Source organism: Astatotilapia calliptera, chromosome 17, assembly GCF_964374335.1.
Source record: "Astatotilapia calliptera chromosome 17, fAstCal68.1, whole genome shotgun sequence".
NCBI classification, from domain to species: Eukaryota; Metazoa; Chordata; class Actinopteri; order Cichliformes; family Cichlidae; genus Astatotilapia; species Astatotilapia calliptera.
In genome coordinates, this window is record NC_137438.1 from 20,575,816 (window position 1) to 20,587,933 (window position 12,118).

At 41.1% G+C, this 12,118-nt stretch overlaps 1 long non-coding RNA gene across 1 annotated transcript; it reads left to right on the plus strand.

Annotated features, from left to right (window-relative positions):
- Positions 1–253: 253 nt before the first annotated feature.
- LOC145421338 (uncharacterized) lies at positions 254–6,556 on the plus strand. The gene is made up of 2 exons (XR_013902674.1): positions 254–808; positions 1,251–6,556. It is a non-coding gene; the product is annotated as an uncharacterized LOC145421338 (long non-coding RNA).
- The last annotated feature ends 5,562 nt before the right edge of the window (positions 6,557–12,118 follow it).

The following is a 12,118-nucleotide window of genomic DNA, read 5'->3' on the forward strand; positions in this document are numbered from 1 at the left end:
TAAAAAATAATAATAATAATAATAATTAATTGTTTAATTAAACGTACGTTAAAAAGTGAGAAGTTGCTCACTCAGAAAAAGTGACACAGAAAGTTGCCTGTTGTCTTAAATACTTCTCGTTAAGTGAGAAGTTGCTCATCAAAGAGTGACACAGGGAGTTGCCTGTTATCTTGAAACGTACGTTAAAAAGTGAGAGGTTGCTCACTCACAGAAAGCTAGTAAATAATTAAATTTAATTTTGTTAAAAAAAAAAACGAAAGAAAACTGAAAACGGGTCTCACAGACCCGATTACCATACAAGGGTTAAAAGCAGTAAATTAAAAGCAGAAAGAACACAGGAAGTTGCCTGTTGTTTTACGAGAAGTTGCTCGTTAAGCGAGAAGTTGCTCGCTAAGTGAGAGTTGCTCACACAAACAAAAAATTGCTAGCAATAAATTTAAAGTGACCTCAGCTGTGCCGCAGCGAAAATACTAACCTAAATCCTCCTAGCGTGTAAACCCCTCTGGAAATCACTGAACATGAGTCAGAATAATTCAAAGACCACAGACAGGTCCGATAAAAAATCTAAAGTACCTGTAAAACCAAAAATTAATAAAATACAAAATAAAGTCTCAAATAACGGCTCAGTACAACTCCCATTTCCGGTTACGTGTAACCTACGTCCGCGAATCGGTGAAGACGTCCATGATCACGTATCCAGAACATGCGGGAGTGCTTATGTGACTGACTTTGTTTACAACTTAAGAAGTTCAATGCATTCTAATTTCTTTTCGGAGCCTTATCCCGAACGATTATCGCCAGAAAACAGGTCAGTAGAAATGTTGAATATCATTTGTGATAAGAAAAGTAGTCTGCTTAAAAAGTCCTGTAGAAAATGTATGATAGAATGCTGCGACGTGATGCATCAAATGTTACCGCTATGGACAAAAGGAGGGTAAATAATGACAAAGTCGCCGATTTCTTTAAGAATCTAAAGAAATTCCTGCTAACAATGTCCAGAGACAAAATTGACTTAAATGCAGTAACTATGTGTAAACAGAAGCCTGATGAATCTATCCTAGTATTCATAAAACGCTTTATGCACTGTTGGACAAGCTAGAGGTGCAAATTCAGCTCAGTTTTCCAGCAGCCGCAGACACCCAAAGCAAAAATAAATTTGTGTATTTCATTTAACATAAAGGGTGAAATGTTTGCTGACACTGATAACAGCTTATGTTTTCTCTGCCCTATGTACCGACATGATGGAGAAGGAACATCCTCTGTGTCAGCTGGACCCTCAGCAGAGAATGAACTCAACATCCTTTTTGTCCGGTACTCTATGTCACACACTGTGCCAAAAAAAAACGTGTACAGACGCCATTACCAGGTAATCCCATGACTGGGAGCCACACTTTTGTTTCTCTCACACTGTTCAACAACATGATAACTGCTCACACAAGTGAAGGTCAAACAGTGATTTTGTTACATAACTCAGACATAGGTTACGAAATATGTCGTCACATAGATCTAACCTACCCTATCCACTGTACTATTTCTGCACTTACGTTGCCAGCTGAATACCAGAATATGACATTGTGGTCTAAAAGTGAGAATGATATAGGATTTATTGACTGTACACTTTATCACGTACACATATTAAAACACAAGATCCCTGTGTTTTAATATGTGTATATGTCAAGCAACATCCCCTTTCCACGGAAAAAGCCGCAGCTCTAGATGTCATCATAGGAGATTTATTGACTACAGGAGTAATAAAGCCCACACTCCTGTCAATCCTGTGCCAAAGCCTAACAAACCTGGCGTATGGCGTTTCATACAAGACTTAAGGCAAATTAATGCAGTCAACATTCCTCTGCCACCTCTCGTTTCAGATGTTCACAGCATATTGACATGCATTGCATACACATTTTACCGTGGTGGATTTATGCTCCGCTCCTTTTTCTCAGTACCTGTGACACACAGCCGTTATTTGCATTCACACATAGAAATAAGCGGTACACTTGAACTCGTTTGCCCCAAGGCATGATAGGCAGCTCTGCTGCTTTCTCTATGGTGCTTCACTCCTCCTGAGGGCTGTACTCTGATCCACATGTGGATGACCTCCTCCTCTGTGCTGAAAGTGAAAAACTATGTCTAACTGCTACACACATGCTTCTCCAGCACCTCCAAAAGACTGGCCACAAAGCATCAGCAAAGAAAATGCAGTATTGTCAGACTTCTGTTCAATATTTGGGATTCACACTGTCTCACGGAAAACGTTCCATGACTGCAGACAGGGTCAAAGCTGTGACCTCTGTCCCTCGTCCCACTACACAGAAGGAAATGTCGTCCTTCCTGGGCATGGTGAACTATTGCAGACAGTGGATACCAGACTGTTCTTTTCATGACCACATTCTGCGTGACTGTTGTAAAAAAGACAAGCCTCCTCGAATACTGTGATCCACAGAAATGACTGCCTCTTTCAATGCATTAAAGGGAGTGCTGACCTCCGCCACTCAAAGGTGCTGTCCGTGGTTGTTCAGGAATGCCGGCCTGCCTGAGGGCAGTAGCAGCTTGCTCTATCATGATAAGGGACTGCGAGAAGCTTACACTCTCACATGACACTGTTCTACACACCAATCACCAGGTCACGACCATTGTAGCACACATAACTACACAACATATGCAAATCTCACTATAAAAGCGAGCAGCACACCTGATTCGCCATGACATTTATTGATACTATTCTGTGTTCTTCTGACCGACAGGATGGCTCAGACAGGCTTGATGTTCATGACTGCATGACACGTATACAGGAATCCACAGCACCATGTCCAGATTTAGAGCAAACACCTATCTCAGACTCAGCCACGGTTTATTTGGACGGGTCCTGTTCAAGGCCGAATGACAACTCATTTCTTTGTGGCTATTCAGTGGTAACAGTGCCTGACATCATACTAGAGGCTCACTCATTACCATTTCACTCAGCACAAAAAGCAGAGCTCATGGCTTTAATACGCGCCTGTGAGCTACATTTGGATAAGCATGTGACGATTTACACAGACAGCCGCTATGCATTTGGTGTCGTACATGACTTTGGCACATTGTGGAGACAGAGAGGATTTAGATCTGCTGATGGAAAATAAATTGCTAAATTCTGATTTTGTTCAAAGACTTTTTCAGGCTATACAGCTGCCATCGGCCGTTGCAGTTGTAAAAACGAAAGGACACAGTACAGCTGACACAGACGAAGCAACAGGTAATGCCTTAGCAGACGTGACAGCCAAGGCTGCAGCTGCATCACAGCTCCCACCGCCACAGGAAGTATTGTCTGTGCCCCTACAGCTGCCACTTGTTACACTCCCAGACTATTTAGACACAAATGTTGATTTAAAATTCATACAAGAGCAAGCCTCTGCATAGAATAATGACTGTACCTTAGATGACAGAGATGGCTTATACAAAATCTTAAGGGTTTGATTGCCCTCCCATATTCCCTGATGCCAGTCCTTGCCCGACATTTTCACTGTGTGAGTCATGTCGGACAAAGAGGGGTAATAGGGGCAATAAAATTAAGATTTGTAATTGAGAAAACATCACATGCAGTAAAAAGCATATTAGCAACCTGTCTAACATGTGCGCGAACTAATGTAGGAAAATCAAAAGCGAAACATCAGCATTTACCACAACCAGATTTTCCATTTCATACATTACAAATTGATTTTACACATATGCCAGCACAAGGAAGTATCAAGTACTTACTGGTAATAGTGGATCAATTTAGTAAATGAGTAGAAGCTTATCCAACCTCAAAAGAAACTGCAGAAGTAGTCTGTCAAAAGTTGAGCAATGAAATAATACCCAGATTCGGAATACCTCACCAGATTAACAGTGATAGAGGATCTTCATTCACATTAGAAGTAATTCAAAAGTGTGCTAAAACTTTAATGACCTGGGTCAAATTACTTACTCAAGTCCTGTGTGAGATTAGAATGACTCAATCTGCAGTAACCAAATTATTTCCATTTGAAATAAGACTATTTCCAAGACCATGGTCAGCTTCCAGAGGGGCACCGCTAGTAGAAGGTGATGTATATTGCATTGTCCACTGATGTTCACAACCTGGTAGAAAAACTGAATAATAACTATCAGAAAGTTTGTCTCTCTCAGCTTTTCCCCTCCACAGTTCCACCAGTGGAGACAAGGAGACGCATGTTGGAGAAGCCACTAAAACCAAGGACACTCTGGGAGGCCGCGTTTTCCAGCCCCCAGGCTTTACTGGCAGTGACGAAGAACCAGCATCCTCACAGACGGACAACCTCAGTGGATTCATGCCAGCAGGGTTAAGACCAGCCCAATCGGACCATCTCAGGCGTCGGATCAAGCAGACGACATCTCCGGCGAGCCAGCGCCCGGAACTAGAGCAAATAAACACACGGGTAGACGACATCTCAGGCGAGCCAGCGCCAGGATCCAATTTACACACACACACAATCACTGATTAAGACACAACGTCTGAAAGAACAACAACAAGGTACTCAAACATCCAGCAGGAACAGAAAGCCAAAAGTACCACATGATGTCTAACCTGATAAAGCCAGACTCATTTCATCCTGATAATGGAGAAAATGAAATGCCCATTGTCATCATACGACGCTTATTCAATGTCTCTCGAACCTGGGACCAGGCCAGGAGACAACTGAAGAACTGTTTTTCTTATATACTTTCTTATATATTTAGGTTATTTATCACATCTATCGCATTAACCTTAGGATTTCTCTTTGCTATTTTGTATTGTAAACTGCAACCATGTTCACATTTCTGCAGGTCATATTTTGCTGACTATACCTCATGCTCCATTTTGCAAGACACTTACTTAATGCACTCCTCACGCTCCCTAAAATCAGTAAATAGCAACATAGACGCCACTAATAAACCATTTTATGCGCCCTCTAGAACAGGAGCTAACGCCTGGTATGAAAATGCCAGAACAGCCGCTCGTGATTTAGGAAACAGTAACTGTTATGTCTGTTCAAAGGCTAATCCAGAACAGGTAATAGTAGGATACCCCATATCCGGTTTCCCCCTCACTGAGGGACTAGAGAAAATCAGCGGAAATAATGCTCTCTTTAAAGACGCTTTACAGTTGACTCTGAGCCCTCTCGACTGCTTACTTAGACACACACACACACACCAACTAACCCTGAGACTTCATTAGGCGAATTATTGAAGTTATCTAATGACACCGCAGGGACCTGCGCCCCAATGAAACGCCCTAAGAATAGGTTAAAGCCCTCACTACCCCTAGGACAGATCCCTCTCCATTTTAATACTAGTATGATATGTCTGCGCAGATTAAAGTTAACTGGCCCAGACACACACATAGATTATACAAAGGATAACTATACATTCTTCTCTGACTCCCCAGGTGCACGCTGTAATGAGACATGGCTAGCTGTCTCTGTGGCTGAAGTTTTATCATATCTGGAGGAACACACACACAGTTCAAGTTCGAGCAGAGAATCGATCATTGTTCCCCCAGACGGTGTCTTAAATGATACTGACTGGGGGGAGTTAGTTAAATCACACATGGTCACGCGCCTGACCAGACCAATCCCACATGCTTATTGGATGTGCAATAATACTCTTAGATTAGCTTTACCTGTTAATTGGACCGGTACCTGTGGTCTAGTAACCGTTGATGTATGCTGTACTTTCATTCCCAATAATACCGCTCCTAACGGTTCATTCACACAAGCTATGAATAAACTTGAAGCATTGCAGATAGAACTAATTGCCAATACAGGTCACGGTCAGTGGCTACATAAGTGGCTACAGGACACGTTTGGAAGATGGAAGGAACTAATTGTAGCCTTTGTAACCGTTGCAGCATGTTTTTGATGATTATTGTCTGTTGTGTGATACCATGTATACGCTCTCGGAATTTTTGATATTAAGCTTCCTCAAAGGACCAGTTACATTTATGATTTGTTTCACATTTATGATTTGTCTTTATATTATGTTATTACATTTGTGATTTTTCCTTTCTATTTGAGTTATTATTTTTAAAAAATAATAAAAGAGGGGAACTGTTATGATATTTTGATACCACGGTAAGCATTTACAGGATATTGTTTTATACAGGAAAACTGTTACTCAATAAGGCCCATATACTAGTTGTTTTTCTCTTTCTCTGTGACCCAAGAATTAATGTGAGACTCACAAGCTGGTACCTCAAGGTCGAAAACACCACAGAGATGAGACCACTTCTTTACTCCCATCCTCCCTTTTCCTTATCTCCTGGAAAAGGCTCGTTAAAGGCTAGGTGGTTTGTTTCAGAATTCACTGATGAAAGAACTCTGTATTTTATGTCTAGGAGTGTATTTTGCTGGGATGATCATAAATTATAGCTGAGCTGATAAACTACACACAGGATACTTCTTTGCTCACAAGGCAGGAAGACGTTTCCTTATTTGGTCTGTACCGGTTTGAACTGGGAAAGCTGACACACGAACCTTTTTTCATCTATATAAACTGCTGTGTATCAAATAAACCTTTGAGTCGATTGGGAAGGCAACCTAAAGCAGTCTCTGTTTTCTTGTTCTCCCAAGCTGCTCCCGAGCTCGTACTAACACGCTGAATGGCATACCTGAGTGTTACTTTGAATAATTAGGAGTCTTATAAGGAAAGGACAAACTCTGCTTATCGCTCACGCCACGGAGGAAACCCGGGAAGGCAATTTCCTTCAGCGGTTGTGCAGCTGCCATGACCTGTATGCACATTCACCATGCAAGTCCCAATTGCTGAAGAAAAAACATGCTCCAGCACGTTTAGACAAGCCTGTAAAATACTGGGAAAATATAGTCTGGTCAGATGAGACCACAACTGAACTCTTTGGGATGTTTGGAGGTCAGGAGGCACTTCATGTTGCCCAAAAACACAAATAGTAAAGTCTTGAGGTGGGAACATCGTGCTGTGGAGCTGTTTTTTTCAGCATATGGCACAGGTGCGCTTCATATAACTGAAGGAAGTATTAACAGAAAAATATACCAAGATGTTCATGATAAAAATCTGCTGCCATATACCAGGGTGATGAAGAGGAAGTGAGGGTGGACGTTTCAGCAGGACAAAGATTCTAAAAGAAAGCCATGAAACTCTCAAATCTACACCTGAGCAATGCATGTGACCATACAAGAGGCGTCTTGAAGCTGTCATCACCAACAAAGACATTTCCATGAGTATACAATAAATTTCAGTAAGTGTGTCATTTCTCATTATTACACTAAATTTCTGGACATTTATGGTTTGTTTTCTTTGTATGTGCAGATTGGATGGGTTGTTTCCAACATGATGTTGAGCTCACAGTATCGCGACTATTAAATTATAAATTTTTTCCTGGTTTTTGTTGGCTTAGAGGAAACTCACTCTCCTCAGGCTAAAGTTAGCTAGCATTAACTTAGATGCTAATATAAAGGTAGCAGCTAGCAGACTAACCTTCCTTCATAATGTAGCAAAAAGCCAGATGAGCTTCTGTGTTTGTCTTTACAGGGAGTCAGAATTATTAGGCAAGTTGCATTTTTGAGGAATAATTTTATTATTGAACAACAACCATGTTCTCAATGAACCCAAAAAAGTCATTAATATCAAAGCTGAATGTTTTTGGAAGTAGTTTTTAGTTTGTTTTTAGTTTTAGCTATTTTAGGGGGATATCTGTGTGTGCAAGTGACTATTACTGTGCATAATTATTAGGCAACTTAACAAAAAACAAATATATACCCATTTCAATCATTTATTTTTACCAGTGAAACCAATATAACATCTCCACATTCACAAATATACATTTCTGACATTCAAAAACAAAACAAAAACAAATCAGCGACCAATATAGCCACCTTTCTTTGCAAGGACACTCAAAAGCCTGCCATCCATGGATTCTGTCAGTGTTTTGATCTGTTCACCATCAACATTGCGTGCAGCAGCAACCACAGCCTCCCAGACACTGTTCAGAGAGGTGTACTGTTTTCCCTCCTTGTAAATCTCACATTTGATGATGCACCACAGGTTCTCAATGGGGTTCAGATCAGGTGAACAAGGAGGCCATGTCATTAGTTTTTCTTCTTTTATACCCTTTCTTGCCAGCCACGCTGTGGAGTACTTGGACGCGTGTGATGGAGCATTGTCCTGCATGAAAATCATGTTTTTCTTGAAGGATGCAGACTTCTTCCTGTACCACTGCTTGAAGAAGGTGTCTTCCAGAAACTGGCAGTAGGACTGGGAGTTGAGCTTGACTCCATCCTCAACCCGAAAAGGCCCCACAAGCTCATCTTTGATGATACCAGCCCAAACCAGTACTCCACCTCCACCTTGCTGGCGTCTGAGTCGGACTGGAGCTCTCTGCCCTTTACCAATCCAGCCACGGGCCCATCCATCTGGCCCATCAAGACTCACTCTCATTTCATCAGTCCATAAAACCTTAGAAAAACCAGTCTTGAGATATTTCTTGGCCCAGTCTTGACGTTTCAGCTTGTGTGTCTTGTTCAGTGGTGGTCGTCTTTCAGCCTTTCTTACCTTGGCCATGTCTCTGAGTATTGCACACCTTGTGCTTTTGGGCACTCCAGTGATGTTGCAGCTCTGAAATATGGCCAAACTGGTGGCAAGTGGCATCTTGGCAGCTGCACGCTTCACTTTTCTCAGTTCATGGGCAGTTATTTTGCGCCTTGGTTTTTCCACACGCTTCTTGTGACCCTGTTGACTATTTTGAATGAAACGCTTGATTGTTCGATGATCACGCTTCAGAAGCTTTGCAATTTTGAGACTGCTGCATCCCTCTGCAAGATATCTCACTATTTTTGACTTTTCTGAGCCTGTCAAGTCCTTCTTTTGACCCATTTTGCCTCACGGACATAGAGGACTCTGGGATTTCAGATCACTTCCCGGTTTTGTTTAATAGTCAATCGCCCACTTCATTGATGCTTTCCTTGACTCTCCCCTCTCTGATGCTAACTGTAATGGGGTTTTATCAGCGGATGAGCTTGCTAACCTCTTTTATACTACATGCGCTGACATCCTTAACTCTGTGGCACCTCTGAGGATTAAACGTGCCAAATCCTCACAACCCTGGCTAAATGATACTACTCGCACCCTTAGGCGTGAATGTCGTCGTGCTGAAAGAAAATGGAGGAAAGACAAACTCCACGTCTCTCTGGACATCCTCCATAATTGTCTATCTAAGTATCAAAAGTCTGTTAAAGCTGCCAAATCTGCCTTTTTGTCTAGCATTATTATGACTAATAGCCACAACCCCCGAGCACTTTTTAATACTTTTAATTCTGTGATAAACCCTTGCACTACCACTTATAGGGATGCTTCCCCTGCTCTTTGTGATAAATTCTTAAAGTATTTCTCTGATAAAATCTCAGCTCTAAGGGCTTCTCATCCATCTCATCCATCATCAGTTTTAGACCCAGTTCCAGCTTCTGAATGCTTGACTGTCTTTCAACAGTTTGAACCAGTGTCTTATTCTGCTTTAAAAGATATAATTGATCATCTCAAAATCTCTGGTTCCCTGCATGATATTCTTCCTTCTCGTTTCTTTAAGGAAGCTTTACATATTATTGGTCCTTGTATCTTATCTCTGCTGAATGCATCATTGTCATCAGGTTGTGTACCGTCTGTCTTTAAGCATGCTGTTGTGCAACCTATTATGAAAAAGAAAAATCTTGACCTAATTGGTCTCACCAACTACAGGCCGATCTCCAAACTCCCTTTTATTTCCAAAATATTGGAAAAGGTAGTTCTAAAACAACTACAGGCCTTTTTAGATGCAAATGGTATTAATGAAAAGTTTCAGTCTGGTTTTAAACCTTGCCACAGCACAGAGACAGCCTTACTTAGAGTTTTTAATGATCTTCTTTTAACTGTTGACTCTGGATATTCTGTGGTCTTAGTTTTACTTGACTTGTCTGCTGCTTTTGACACGGTTAACCACAACATTCTTCTATCAAGACTGGAACATGTTGTTGGTCTCAAAGGTACGGTTTTATCTTGGTTTAAATCCTATCTCTCAGAGAGGTCGTTCTTTGTTGCTATGGGGCAACACTCCTCGGCTTCTGCCCCTATTTATTGTGGTGTGCCTCAAGGGTCCGTGCTCGGTCCTGCTCTTTTCTCTTTGTACATGTTGCCCTTGGGATTCATTTTTAGTAAATACAACATCTCCTTTCACTGCTATGCCAATGATATCCAGATTTATTTACCTTTGAAATCCGATGTGACTGCTTCTTTGCAACCTCTGTTCAACTGTTTGCATGAAGTTAAAATTTGGTTATCACATAATTTTCTTACATTGAACGAGAATAAGACCGAAATCATAGTCTTTGGTAGTCACACTCCGCTAGACCAGTTAGCTGATGCCTTAGGCCCTCTTGCTAGCCATCTTTCGTCCACTGTAAGAAACCTCGGAGTGTTCCTTGATGGCTCTTTTAAACTTGAAAAACAGGTGTCCACTGTGGTAAAAAACAGCTTTTACCAGTTGCGTCAGATTTCCAAAGCAAAGCCGTTCCTTCCTTTAAAGGACCTTGAAAAGCTTATCCATGCATTTATTACATCCAGATTGGACTACTGTAACTCCCTCTACTCGGGCCTCCAACACTCCTCTCTTTGCCGGCTCCAGTTAATTCAAAATGCAGCTGCGCGTCTTTTAACAGGTACGAGAATTCATGAACACATAACTCCAATTTTAGCCAAATTTTATTGGCTCCCTGTTAAATATCGTATAGATTTTAAAATTCTTTTGTTCACTTTTAATATTTTGAATAATTTAGCGCCCAGCTATCTTTCTGATTTACTCCATTCATACAATCCCAACAGAGCACTTAGATCGTCCAACCACAGGCTCCTAGCACAACCTAGGACTCGAATGAAATCAAGAGGCGACCGGGCCTTTGCATCCGTGGCACCCAGACTCTGGAATAACCTCCCCGTTCATATTCGCACTACTGAGTCTATCCAGTCTTTTAAATTACATCTTAAAATGTATTTTTTTACTTTGGCTTTTGATTCTGTCTAGTTGGCTGTTTTAGCTTGTTGCGTTGTTACCTATTGTTTGTTGTCCTCTTTTATTGTTTGTTTTAACTGTCTCATGTTTTTATTGACTGTAAAGCACTATGGTCAACACTGTTGTTTTAATATGTGCTATATAAATAAATTTTGATTTGATTTGATTTGATTTTGCCAAAGGAAAGGACGTTGCCTAATAATTATGCACACCTGATATAGGGTGTTGATGTCATTAGACCACACCCCTTCTCATTACAGAGATGCACATCACCTAATATGCTTAATTGGTAGTAGGCTTTCAAGCCTATACAGCTTGGAGTAAGACAACATGCATGAAGAGGATGATGTGGACAAAATACTCATTTGCCTAATAATTCTGCACTCCCTGTATATGCATTTGTGTGGAGCCTGTGTTGCGGGTTAGTGTGAGAACAAATGATCTTTAAAAGGTGGAAAATTTCCAACTTTTACTTTCACTTTCTTCTGAGCTCCTGTTCAGTGACATACCTTTCTGCAAACACCTGGTTATCAACTCACATTCAAGGCAGCAGGTATTTTACAGTCACTGATTAACCTGTTTGAGGAAACTTGAGCACTTGGAGAAAAGTCCATGTACACAGACAGATAACCCACAAACTCCCCTCAGGAATGTCCAGACCCTAACTCCAAGAATCAGGGCCTTCGTTCTGAGGAAACCTGCTGAGGGGCCCTGACAGCATTACTAACTTAAATTCTGAGCTGGCATGGAAAACGTTCAGTAATACAAAAGAAAACAGACCACTGACCCCAAAAGTGTTTGCTATTTGAGTCAAAAAGCAGTGTGCCATTTCTGTAAACTGCTACTTGGAAAAACAAAATGCTCAGTCACGGTTTCCCTGCTAACTCAACAAAGCCACAACCTACTTTTATTCCATGCATCTATACATTATAATCTGCTGACTAAAAGATGTAACATGCACTAAAGTATGTCAGCGATAACGCAATAATTGAAGTTTGATGTAAAGGAGATGAAGAAAAAGCTCAGAGTTCCTGATGTTGATTCCTCTCAGTTATTACCCAGAACATCAACACTGGATAATTCTGC